A 13,932-nucleotide genomic window follows, 5' to 3' on the forward strand; every position below is an offset into this window, starting at 1 on the left:
GGTCATGTGAGGGAACCGTGGTTGACAAGAGAGGTTGAGAGTCTTGTTAGGAAGAAGAAGGATGCGTATATAAAGTTGAGGAAAAAGGGCACAGGCATAGCTCTGGAGGGATACAAGATGGCCAGGAAGGATCTGAAGAAAGGGATTAGGAGAGCTAAGAGAGGGCATGAAAAATGCTTGGCGGGTAGGATAAAAGAAAACCCCAAGGCCTTTTACGCGTATGTCAGAAATATGAGGATGACCAGGGGGACCATAGGTCCGGTCAAGGACAATAGCGGGAGACTGTGTGTTGAGCCGGAAGAGATAAGTGAGGTTTTGAATGAGTACTTCTCTTCGGTATTTACGAATGAGAAGGGGTGTATTACTGAAGAGGACGGTGTGAAACAGACTGGTAAGCTCGAGGAAGTGCTCGTTAGGAGGGAAGATGTGTTGGGGTTTTTGAATAACTTGAAGATAGACAAGTCTCCCGGGCCTGACGGGGTATATCCAAGGATGTTATGGGAAGCAAGGGATGAAATTGCAGAGCCGCTGGCAATGATCTTTTCATCTTCTCTGCTGACGGGGGTGGTACCAGGTGATTGGAGGGTGGCAAATGTTGTGCCCCTGTTCAAGAAAGGGAATAGGAACAACCCTGGGAATTACAGGCCAGTTAGTCTTACTTCGGTGGTAGGCAAGTTGATGGAAAAGGTGCTGAGGGATAGGATTTCTGAGCATCTGGAAAGACACTGCTTGATTCGGGACAGTCAGCACGGTTTTGTGAGGGGTAGGTCTTGCCTCACAAGCCTGATTGAATTCTTTGAGCAGGTGACCAAGCAAGTGGATGAGGGTAAACCAGTGGATGTGGTGTACATGGATTTTAGTAAGGCATTTGATAAGGTCCCCCATGGTAGACTTATGGAGAAAGTCAGGAGGCATGGGATAGTGGGGAATGTGGCCAGTTGGATTAAGAGTTGGCTAACTGATAGAAGGCAGAGGGTGGTCTTAGATGGTAAATACTCAGCCTGGAGCCCAGTTACCAGTGGCGTGCCGCAGGGATCAGTTCTGGGTCCTCTCCTGTTTGTGATTTTTATTAACGACTTGGATGAGGAAGTCGAAGGGTGGGTCAGTAAATTTGCAGATGATACAAAGGTTGGTGGAGTTGTGGATACCGAGGAGGGCTATTGTCGTCTGCAAAGGGACTTGGATAGGTTGCAGTGCTGGGCTGAAAAGTGGCAGATGGAGTTTAACCCTGAAAAGTGTGAGGTCGTCCATTTTGGAAGGACAAACATGAATGCAAAATACTGGGTTAACGGTAGGGTTCTTGGGCATGTGGAGGAGCAGAGAGACCTTGGGGTCTATGTGCATAGATCATTGAAAGTTGCAACTCAAGTGGATAGGGCTGTGAAGAAGGCATATGGGGTGTTAGCGTTCATTAGCAGAGGGATTGAATTTAAGAGCCGTGAGGTGATGATGCAGCTGTACAGGACCTTGGTAAGGCCTCATTTGGAGTACTGTGTGCAGTTCTGGTCGCCTCATTTTAGGAAGGATGTGGAAGCCTTGGAGAGGGTGCAGAGGAGATTTACCAGGATGTTGCCTGGAATGGAGAATAAGTCTTACGAGGAAAGGCTGAACATTCTAGGCCTCTTCTCATTAGAAAGGAGAAGGATGAGCGGTGACATGATAGAGGTTTATAAGATGATCAGGGGAATAGATAGGGTAGACAGTCAGAAACTTTTTCCCCGGGTGGAGCAAAGCGTTACAAGGGGTCATAAATTTAAGGTGAAGGGTGGGAGATATAAGGGGGATGTCAGGGGAAGGTTCTTTACCCAGAGAGTGGTCGAGGCATGGAATGCCTTGCCCGGGGAAGTTGTTGAGTCAGAAACTTTAGGGACTTTCAAACGGCTTTTGGATAGGTATATGGATAAAGGAGAATGATGGGGTATAGATTAAATTGTCCTTGACAGAGGACAAAGGATCGGCACAACATTGTGGGCCGAAGGGCCTGTTCTGTGCTGTATGTTCTATGTTCTATGTTCTATGTTCTATCACAGCTGTGCTGAAGGAGGGCACTATGGAGGACTCGAGCAGTGAGGCAATATGGACAGAACTCAGAAATAGGAAGGGTGCGGTAACAATGTTGGGGCTGTACTACAGGCCTCCCAACAGCCAGCGTGAGATAGAGGTACAAATATGTAAACAGATTATGGAAAGATGTAGGAGCAACAGGGTGGTGGTGATAGGAGATTTTAATTTTCCCAACATTGACTGGGATTCGCTTAATGTTAGAGGTCCAGATGGAGCAGAATTTGTAAGGAGCATCCAGGAGGGTTTTCTAGAGCAGTATGTAAATAGTCCAACTCGGGAAGGGGCCATACTGGACCTGGTGTTGGGGAATGAGCCCGACCAGGTTGTTGAAGTTTCAGTAGGGGACTACTTTGGGAATAGTGATCACAATTCCGTAAGCTTTAAAATACTCATGGACAAAGACGAGAGTGGTCCAAAAGGGAGAGTGCTAAATTGGGGGAAGGCCAACTACACCAAAATTCGGCAGGAGCTGGGAAATGTAGATTGGGAGCAGCTGTTTGAAGGTAAATCCACATGTGATATGTCGGAGGCTTTTAAAGAGAGGTTGATTAGCGTGCAGGAGAGACATGTTCCTGTGAAAATGAGGGATAGAAATGGCAAGATTAGGGAACCATGGATGACAGGTGAAATTGTGAGACTAGCTAAGAGGAAAAAGGAAGCATACATAAGGTCTAGGCGGCTGATGAAAGACGAAGCTTTGAAAGAATATCGGGAATGTAGGACCAATCTGAAACGAGGAATTAAGAGGGCTAAAAGGGGTCATGAAATATCTTTAGCAAACAGGGTTAAGGAAAATCCCAAAGCCTTTTATTCATATATAAGGAGAAATAGGGTAACTAGAGAAAGGATTGGCCCACTAAAGGACAAAGTAGGAATGTTATGCTTGGACTCAGAGAAAATGGGTGAGATTCTAAACGAGTACTTTGCATCGGTATTCACCGAGGAGAGGGACATGACGGATGTTGAGGTTAGGAACAGATGTTTGATTACTCTAGGTCAAGTCGGCATAAGGAGGGAGGAAGTGTTGGGTATTCTAAAGGGCATTAAGGTGGACAAGTCCCCAGGTCCGGATGGGATCTATCCCAGGTTACAGAGGGAAGCGAGAGAGGAAATAGCTGGGGCCTTAACAGATATCTTTGCAGCATCCTTAAACACGGGTGAGGTCCCGGAGGACTGGAGAATTGCTAATGTTGTCCCCTTGTTTAAGAAGGGTAGCAGGGATAATCCAGGTAATTATAGACCGGTGAGCCTGACGTCAGTGGTAGGGAAGCTGCTGGAGAAGATACTGAGGGATAGGATCTATTCCCATTTGGAAGAAAATGGGCTCATCAGTGTAGGCAACATGGTTTTGTGCAGGGAAGGTCATGTCTTACCAACTTAATAGAATTCTTTGAGGAAGTGACAAAGTTGATTGATGAGGGAAGGGCTGTCGATGTCATATACATGGACTTCAGTAAGGCGTTTGATAAGGTTCCCCATGGCAGGCTGATGGAGAAAGTGAAGGCGCTTGGGGTCCAAGGTGTACTAGCTAGATGGATAAAGAACTGGCTGGGCAACAGGAGACAGAGAGTAGCAGTAGAAGGGAGTTTCTCAAAATGGAGACGTGTGACCAGTGGTGTTCCACAGGGATCCGTGCTGGGACCACTGTTGTTTGTGATATACATTAATGATTTGGAGGAAAGTATAGGTGGACTGATTAGCAAATTTGCAGACGACACTAAGATTGGTGGAGTAGCAGATAGTGAAGGGGACTGTCAGAGAATACAGCAGAATATAGATAGATTGGAGAGTTGGGCAGAGAAATGGCAGATGGAGTTCAATCAGGGCAAATGCGAGGTGATGCATTTTGGAAGATCCAATTCAAGAGTGAACTATACAGTAAATGGAAAAGTCCTGGGGAAAATTGATGTCCAGAGAGATTTGGGTGTTCAGGTCCACTGTTCCCTGAAGGTGGCAACGCAGGTAAATAGAGTGGTCAAGAAGGCATACGGCATGCTTTCCTTCATCGGACGGGGCATTGAGTACAAGAGTTGGCAGGTCATGTTACAGTTGTAAAGGACTTTGGTTCGGCCACATTTGGAATATTGCGTACAGTTCTGGTCGCCACATTATCAAAAGGATGTGGATGCTTTGGAAAGGGTGCAGAGGAGGTTCACCAGGATGTTGCCTGGTATGGAGGGCGCTAGCTATGAAGAGAGGTTGAGCAGATTAGGATTATTTTCAATAGAAAGACGGAGGTTGAGGGGGGACCTGATTGAGGTGTACAAAATCATGAGAGGTATAGACAGGGTGGATAGCAAGAGGCTTTTTCCCAGAGTGGGGGTTTCAATGACTAGAGGACACGAGTTCAAAGTGAAAGGGGAAAAGTTTAGGGGGGATATGCGTGGAAAGTTCTTCACGCAGAGGGTGGTGGGCACCTGGAACGCATTGCCAGCGGAGGTGGTAGATGCGGGCACGATGGAGTCTTTTAAGATGTATCTAGACCGATACATGAATGGGCAGGAAGAAAGGAGATACAGAACCTTAGAAAACAGGCGACATGTTTAGAGAGAGGATCTGGATCGGCGCAGGCTTGAAGGGCCGAAGGGCCTGTTCCTGTGCTGTAATTATCTTTGTTCTTTGTTTGTTCTTTGTATTTTGACATACACTGACACCAAGTAACAAAGACATACACTGATACCCAGTAACGCAGACACACACTTACACCCAGTAAAAAAGACATACACTGACACCAAGTCACAAAGACATACACTTACACCAAGTAACAAAGAAATACACTGATACCCAGTAACACATTGGCGCAGTGGTTAGCTCCGCAGCCTCACAGCTCCAGGGACCCGGGTTCGATTCTGGGTACTGCCTGTGCGGAGTTTGCAAGTTCTTCTTGTGTCTGCGTGGGTTTCCTCCAGGTGCTCCGGTTTCCTCCCACATGCCAAAGACTTGCAGGTTGATAGGTTAATTGGCCATCATAAATTGCCCCTGGTATAGGTAGGTGGTAGGGAAATATACAGGAATAGGTGGGGATGTGATAGGAATACGGGATTAGTGTAGGATTATTATAATTGGGTGGATGATGGTCGGCACAGACTCGGTGGGCCGAAGGGCCTGTTAAAGTGCTGTATCTCTAAACTAAACTAAATACTGACACCTAGTATCACAGACACACACTGACACAGAGAAACACTGATACAAAGTAACAAAGACACACACTGACACCCAGTAAAAAAGACATACCGGGACACCAAGTCACAAAGACATACACTGATGCCCAGTAACACAGACACACACTGACACCAAGTAAAAAGACATACACTGACACCAAGTTACAAAGACACACACTTACACCAAGTAACAAAGACAGACAATTACACCAAGTAACAAAGACATACACTTACAACAAGTATTTTGACATACAATGACACCAAGTAACAAAGACATGCACTGATACCCAGTAACACAGACACACACTTGCACCAAGTAACACAGACATACACTTACACCAAGTATTTTGACATACAATGACACCAAGTAACAAAGACATGCACTGATACCCAGTAACAAAGACACACACTTACACCAAGTAAAAAAGACAGTCACTGATACGCAGTAACACAGACACACACTTACACCAAGTAACAAAGACATACACTGACACCCAGTGACAAAGACATACACTGACACCCAGTAACACAGACACACAAGGACACCAAGTAACAAAGACACACACTTACACCAAGTAACACAGACACACACACTTACACCAAGTATTTTGACATACACTGACACCAAGTAACAAAGACATACACTGATACCCAGTAACGCAGACACACACTTACACCCAGTAAAAAAGACATACACTGAAACCAAGTCACAAAGACATACACTGATGCCCAGTAACAAAGACACACACTGACACCAAGTAACAAAGACATACTCTGACACCAAGTAACAAAGACATACACTTACACCAAGTAACAAAGACACACACTTACACCAAGTAACACAGACATACACTGACACCAAGTAACAAAGACATACACTTACACCAAGTAACAAAGACACACACTTACACCAAGTAACACAGACATACAATGACACCAAGTAACAATGACATGCACTGATACCCAGTAACACAGACAAACAAGGACACCAAGTAACAAAGACACACACTTACACCAAGTAACACAGACACACACTGACACCCAATAACACAGACAAACACACTTACACCAAGTATTTTGACATACACTGACACCAAGTAACAAAGACAAACACTGATACCCAGTAACGCAGACACACACTTACACCCAGTAAAAAAGACATACACTGAAACCAAGTCACAAAGACATACACTGATACCAAGTCATAAAGACATACACTGATGCCCAGTAACAAAGACACACACTGACACCAAGTAAAAAAGACATACTCTGACACCAAGTAACAAAGACATACACTTACACAAAGTAACAAAGACACACACTTACATCAAGTAACACAGAAATACACTGACACCAAGTAACAAAGACAAAGACTTACACCAAGTAACAAAGACACACACTTACACCAAGTAACACAGACATACACTGACACCAGGTAACAAAGACATACACTGATACCCAGTAACGCAGACACACACTTACACCCAGTAAAAAATACATACACTGACACCAAGTCACAAAGACATACACTTACACCAAGTAACAAAGACATACACTTACACCAAGTAACAAAGACATACACTTACACCAAGTAACAAAGACATACACAGACACAAAGTAACAAAGACATACACTTACACCAAGTAACAAAGACATACACTGACACCATGTAACAAAGACATACACTGATACCCAGTAACAAAGACATACACTGACACCAAGTAACAAAGACATACACTGACACCAAGTAACAGAGACATACACTGACACCAAGTAACAGAGACATACACTGACACCAAGTAACAGAGACACACACTTACACCAAGTAACACAGACATACACTGACACCAAGTACCAAAGACAGACAATTGCACCAAGTAACAAAGAAATACACTTACACAAAGTATTATGACATACACTGACACCAAGTAACAAAGACATACACTGATACCCAGTAATACAGGCACACACTTGGGGGGGTAGGGGGCACATTGGCGCAGTGGTTAGCACCGCAGCCTCGCAGTTCCAGGGACCCGGGTTTGATTCTGGGTACTGCCTTTGCGGAGTTTGCAAGTTCTCCCTGTGTCTGCGTGCGTTTCTTCCCGGTGAACCGGTTTCCTCCCACATGCCAAAGACTTGCAGGTTGATACGTTAATTGGCCATCATAAATTGCCCCTAGTATAGGTAGGTGGTAGGGGAATATATAGGGATAGGTGGGGATGTGATAGGAATACGGGATTAGTGTAGGATTAGTATAAATGGGTGGTTGATGGTCGGCACACACTCGGTGGGCCGAAGGGCCTGTTTCAGTGCTGTATCTCTAACAAAACTAAATACTGACACCAAGTGTCACAGACACACACTGACACCCAGTAACACAAACAAACACACACTGGCACCCAGTAACACAGAGAAACACTGATACACAGTAACAAAGACATACACTGACACCAAGTAACACAGACACACACTGACACCCAGTATAAAAGACATACACTGACACCAAGTCACAAAGACATGCACTGATACCAAGTCACAAAGACATACACTGATGCCCAGTAACACAGACACACACTGACACCAAGTAACAAAGACATACACTGACACCAAGTAACAAAGCCACACACTTACACCAAATAACAGACACACACTTACACCAAGTAACACAGACATACACTGACACCAAGTAACAAAGACAGACAATTACACCAAGTAACAAAGACATACACTTACACCAAGTATTTTGACATACACTGACACAAAGTAACAAAGACATACACTGATACCCAGTAACACAGACACACACTTTCACCAAGTAACACAGACATAGAATGACACCAAGTAACAAAGACATGCACTGATACCCAGTAACAAAGACACACACTTACACCAGGTAAAAAAGACAGACACTGATACCCAGTAACACAGACACACACTTACACCAATTAACAAAGACATACACTGACACCCAGTAACACAGACACACAAGGACACCCAGTAACACAGACAAACACACTGACACCAACTAACACAGACATAAACTGACACCAAGTAACAAAGACATACACTGAAACCCTGTAACACAGGCACACACTGGGGGTGGGGGCACATTGGCGCAGTGGTTAGCACCGCAGCCTCACAGCTCCATTGACCCGGGTTCGATTCTGGGTACTGCCTGCGCGGAGTTTGCAAGTTCTCCCTGTGTCTGCGTGGGTTGCCTCCCGGTGCTCCGGTTTCCTCCCACATGCCAAAGACTTGCAGGTTGATAGGTTAATTGGCCGTCATAAATTGCCCCTAGTAAAGGTAGGTGGTAGGGAAATATAAAGGGATAGGTGGGGATGTGATAGGAATACGGGATTAGTGTAGGATTAGTATAAATGGGTTGTTGATGGTCGGCACAGACTCTGTGGGCTGAAGGGCCTGTTTAAGTGCTGTATCTCTAAACTAAACTAAATACTGACACCTAGTGTCACAGACACACACTGACACCCAGTAACACAAACAAACACACACTGACACCCAGTAACACAGACACACACTGACACCCAGTAAAAAAGACATACACTGACACCAAGTCACAAAGACATACACTGATACCAAGTCACAAAGACATACACTGATGCCCAGTAACAAAGACACACACTTACACCAAGTAACACAGACATACACTGACATCAAGTAACAAAGACATACACTGATACCCAGGAACGCAGACACACAATTACACCCAGTAAAAAAGACACACACTGACACCAAGTCACAAAGACATACACGTACACCAAGTAACAAAGACATACACTGACACAAAGTAACAAAGACATACACTTACACCAAGTAACAAAGACATACACTGACACCATGTAACAAAGACATACACTGATACCCAGTAACAAAGACATACACTGACACCAAGTAACAAAGACATACACTTACACCAAGTAACAGAGACATACACTGACACCAAGTAACAAAGACAGACACTGATACCAAGTATCAAAGACACAAACTTACACCAAGTAACACAGACATACTCTGACACCAAGTATCAAAGACATACACTGACACCAAGTAACAAAGACATGCACTTACACCAAGTAACAAAGACAGACACTGATACCCAGTAACACAGACACACATTTACACCAGGTCACAAAGACACACACTGACACCCAGTAACAAAGACAGACTCTGATATCCAGTAACACAGACACACACTTACACCAAGTAACACAGACATACACTGACACCAAGTAACAAAGACAGACAATTACACCAAGTAACAAAGACATACACTTACACCAAGTATTTTGACATACACTGACACCAAGTAACAAAGACATACACTGATACCCAGTAACGCAGACACACACTTACACCCAGTAAAAATGACATACACTGACACCAAGTCACAAAGACATACACTTACACCAAGTAACAAAGACATACACTGACACAAAGTAACAAAGACATACACTTACACCAAGTAACAAAGACATACACTGACACCATGTAACAAAGACATACACTGATACCCAGTAACAAAGACATACACTGACACCAAGTAACAAAGACATACACTTACACCAAGTAACACAGACATACACTGACACCATGTAACAAAGACAGACACTGATACCCAGTAATACAGGCACACACTTGGGGTGGGGGGGTGGGGGGCACATTGGCGCAGTGGTTAGCACCGCAGCCTCGCAGCTCCAGGGACCCGGGTTTGATTCTGGGTACTGCCTGTGCGGAGTTTGCAAGTTCTCCCTCTGTCTGCGTGCGTTTCCTCCCGGTGCTCCGGTTTCCTCCCACATGCCAAAGACTTGCAGGTTGATACGTTAATTGGCCAATATAAATTGCCCCTAGTATAGGTAGGTGGTAGGGAAATATATAGGGATAGGTGGGGATGTGATAGGAATACGGGATTAGTGTAGGATTAGTATAAATGGGTGGTTGATGGTCGGCACACACTCGGTGGGCCGAAGGGCCTGTTTCAGTGCTGTATCTCTAACAAAGCTAAATACTGACACCAAGTGTCACAGACACACACTGACACCCAGTAACACAAACAAACACACACTGGCACCCAGTAACACAGAGAAACACTGATACACAGTAACAAAGACATACACTGACACCAAGTAACACAGAAACACACTGACACCCAGTATAAAAGGCATACACTGACACCAAGTCACAAAGACATGCACTGATACCAAGTCACAAAGACATACACTGATGCCCAGTAACACAGACACACACTGACACCAATTAACAAAGACATACACTGACACCAAGTAACAAAGCCACACACTTACACCAAGTAACAAAGACACACACTTACACCAAGTAACACAGACATACACTGACACCAAGTAACAAAGACAGACAATTACACCAAGTAACAAAGACATACACTTACACCAAGTATTTTGACATACACTGACACAAAGTAACAAAGACATACACTGATACCCAGTAACAAAGACACACACTTACACCAGGTAAAAAAGACAGACACTGATACCCAGTAACACAGACACACACTTAAACCAATTAACAAAGACATACACTGACACACAGTAACACAGACACACAAGGACACCCAGTAACACAGACAAACACACTGACACCAAGTAACACAGACATACACTGACACCAAGTAACAAAGACATACACTGAAACCCAGTAACACAGGCACACACTGGGGGTTGGGGGCACATTGGCGCAGTGGTTAGCACCGCAGCCTCACAGCTCCATTGACCCGGGTTCGATTCTGGGTACTGCCTGTGCGGAGTTTGCAAGTTCTCCCTGTGTCTGCGTGGGTTGCCTCCCGGTGCTCCGGTTTCCTCCCACATGCCAAAGACTTGCAGGTTGATAGTTTAATTGGCCGTCATAAATTGCCCCTAGTACAGGTAGGTGGTAGGGAAATATATAGGGATAGGTGGGGATGTGATAGGAATACGGGATTAGTGTAGGATTCGTATAAATGGGTTGCTGATGGTCGGCACAGACTCTGTGGGCCGAAGGGCCTGTTTAAGTGCTGTATCTCTAAACTAAACTAAATACTGACACCTAGTGTCACAGACACACACTGACACCCAGTAACACAAACAAACACACACTGACACCCAGTAACACAGACACACACTGACACCAAGTAACAAAGACATACACTTACACCAAGTTGCAGAGACATACACTGACACCAAGTAACAAAGACAGACACTGATACCTAGTAACAAAGACACAAACTTACACCAAGTGACACAGACATACTCTGACACCAAGTATCAAAGACATACACTGACACCAAGTAACAAAGACATGCACTTACACCAAGTAACAAAGACAGACACTGATACCCAGTAACACAGACACACATTTACACCAGGTCACAAAGACACACACTGACACCCAGTAACAAAGACAGACACTGATATACAGTAACACAGACACACACTTACACCAAGTAACACAGACATACACTGACACCAAGTAACAAAGACAGACAATTACACCAAGTTAGAAAGACATACACTTACACCAAGTATTTTGACATACACTGACACCAAGTAACAAAGACATACACTGACACCAAGTCACAAAGACATACGCTTACACCAAGTAACAAAGACATACACTGACACAAAGTAACAAAGACATACACTTACACCAAGTAACAAAGACATACACTGACACCATGTAACAAAGACATACACTGATACCAAGTAACAAAGACATACACTGACACCAAGTAACAAAGACATAAACTTACACCATGTAACACAGACAGACACTGACACCAAGTAACAAAGACACAAACTTACACCAAGTAACACAGACATACACTGACACCAAGTATCAAAGACATACACTGACACCAAGTCACAAAGACATACGCTTACACCAAGTAACAAAGACATACACTGACACAAAGTAACAAAGACATACACTTACACCAAGTAACAAAGACATACACTGACACCATGTAACAAAGACATACACTGATACCAAGTAACAAAGACATACACTGACACCAAGTAACAAAGACATAAACTTACACCATGTAACACAGACAGACACTGACACCAAGTAACAAAGACACAAACTTACACCAAGTAACACAGACATACACTGACACCAAGTATCAAAGACATACACTGACACCAAGTAACAAAGACATGCACTTACACCAAGTAACAAAGACAGACTCTTATACCCAGTAACACAGACACACACTTACATCAGGTCACGAAGACACGCACTGACACCCAGTAACAAAGACACATACTGATATCCAGTAACACAGACACACACTTACACCAAGTCACAAATACATACACTGATACCCAGTAACACAGACACACACTTACACCAAGTAACAAAGACATACACTGATACCCAGTGACACATTGGCACAGTGGTTAGCACCGCAGCCTCACAACTCCAGTGACCCGGGTTCGATTCTGGGTACTGCCTGTGCGGAGTTTGCAAGTTCTTCTTGTGTCTGCGTGGGTTTGCTCCCGGTGCTCCGGTTTCCTCCCACATGCCAAAGACTTGCAGGTTGATAGGTTAATTGGCCATCATACATTGCCCCTAGTATAGGTAGGTGGTAGGGAAATATATAGGAATAGGTGGGGATGTGATAGGAATACGGGATTATTGTAATTGGGTGGTTGATGATCGGCACAGACTCGGTGGGCCGAAGGGCCTGTTTAAGTGCTGTATCTCTAAACTAAACGAAATACTGACAGCTGGTGTCACAGACACACACTGACACCCAGTACCACAAACAAACACACACTGACACCCAGTAACACAGACACACAAGGACACCAAGTAACAAAGACACACACTTACACCAAGTAACACAGAAATACACTGACACCAAGTAACAAAGACATACACTTACACCAAGTAACAAAGACACACACTTACACCTAGTAACACAGACATACAATGACACCAAGTAACAATGACAGACACTGATACCCAGTAACACAGACAAACAAGGACACCAAGTAACAAAGACACACACTTACACCAAGTAACACAGACACACACTGACACCCAGTAACACAGACAAACACACTTACAACAAGTATTTTGACATGCACTGACACCAAGTAACAAAGACATACACTGATACCCAGTGACGCAGACACACAATTACACCCAGTAAAAAAGACATACACTGATACCAAGTCACAAAGACATACACTGATGCCCAGTAACAAAGACACACACTGACACCAAGTAAAAAAAGACATACACTTACACCAGGTAACAAAGACACACACTGACACCAAGTAACAAAGACATACACTTACACCAAGTAACAAAGACACACACTTACACCAAGTAACACAGACATACACTGACACCAAGTAACAAAGACATACACTGATACCCAGTAATACAGGCACACACTTGCGGGGGTGGGGGGCACATTGGCGCAGTGGTTAGCACCGCAGCCTCGCAGCTCCAGGGACCCGGGTTTGATTCTGGGTACTGCCTGTGCGGAGTTTGCAAGTTCTCCCTGTGTCTGAGTGGGTTTCCTCCCGGTGCTCCGGTTTCCTCCCACATGCCAAAGACTTGCAGGTTGATAGGTTGATTGGCCATCATAAATTGCCCCTAGTATAGGTAGGAGGTAGGGAAATATATAGGGATAGGTGGGGATGTGATAGGAATACGGGATTAG

Source organism: Heterodontus francisci, unplaced genomic scaffold (assembly GCF_036365525.1).
Source record: "Heterodontus francisci isolate sHetFra1 unplaced genomic scaffold, sHetFra1.hap1 HAP1_SCAFFOLD_50, whole genome shotgun sequence".
NCBI classification, from domain to species: Eukaryota; Metazoa; Chordata; class Chondrichthyes; order Heterodontiformes; family Heterodontidae; genus Heterodontus; species Heterodontus francisci.